We start from the raw sequence: 1,015 nt of genomic DNA, 5'->3' as shown, positions 1-1,015 counted from the left end.
GAGGGCAGGGAGTAGTAAAGGGGGCGAGAAGTGGAGATGTGGGGGGGGGGGGGGAGGGTGTAGGTGAGGGGGACGTGAAAAGGAGAGCGGAAGTAGACAGATTAGGAGAGGGGAGGTGAGGGAGACAGTGGAGGGGTATGATGATGTCATGTGACCAAGGTCAAGACAATGGTTCGTGAAGATTAAAGATGCAATGCATTCAAGGTACAGTGACAATTCAAGGTAATTTTTGATGTCATACGATAATGGTCAAGCTAAGGTTTCTCTGTACCTGATGACATACGTTTGTTCAAGATCGGTGACTGCATCCAAGGTGGAATCGTTTGCAGAAAGCCCACTGCCTACCTACTGTAACTGCATTCTGTAATAGGGGTTTTTCCTCCGGTCACTTTTATTTTTGACTCCGACTACACTTGGTAAACACAAAGGTAAAAGTTCTTCATGTCAAAAAATAGAATTTCAGTTGTGTCTCACAACAAGTTACAGATGGAAAAGTAGCTATCTAGAGAACCATAGCTTTGCTTCACTGTTCTGTTTCTACTTAATGTACAGGACGTGGAATGGGATGTGAGCGTGATGGAAGACGTAGTTGTCAGGGGAGACTGTCATAAACACAGTACAATGAAAATAATTTCAGTGCTTATTGCAGCGTCAGTTTATATGGAAATTCTCCAGGGAAGATGGTGATGTACTGCCAATGCCGTGGAAGACAGGGTAAGTGGCAAGTATTGAAAGATTTTCGGAAGGAACAAGTGAATTTTAAAAAATTGACAAGCATAGGTAATAGTTTATATGTGTGGGTGTTCAGTAGGTAATGTAACACAGATTTTTCAGCTAATTCCGGTTGAGAAAAATGTGGATTTTTCTGTCGGATTTGCCGAATATTCCCACTTCAGCCCTATAGTTTTATGAATTTCCAATAAGCAGCGGCGCATTCAAAATGGCATCTGTAACCCAGTTGTGTTCCAACGGGAGAGCTGTCATTGAGTTTCTTTTGGCGAAACACCAGAGCTTC

The sequence above is a fragment of the Schistocerca gregaria genome, chromosome X (genome assembly GCF_023897955.1).
Source record: "Schistocerca gregaria isolate iqSchGreg1 chromosome X, iqSchGreg1.2, whole genome shotgun sequence".
NCBI lineage: Eukaryota > Metazoa > Arthropoda > Insecta > Orthoptera > Acrididae > Schistocerca > Schistocerca gregaria.
The sequence above is the reverse complement of the archived record's forward strand: the minus strand, read 5'-3'. Positions refer to the sequence as shown.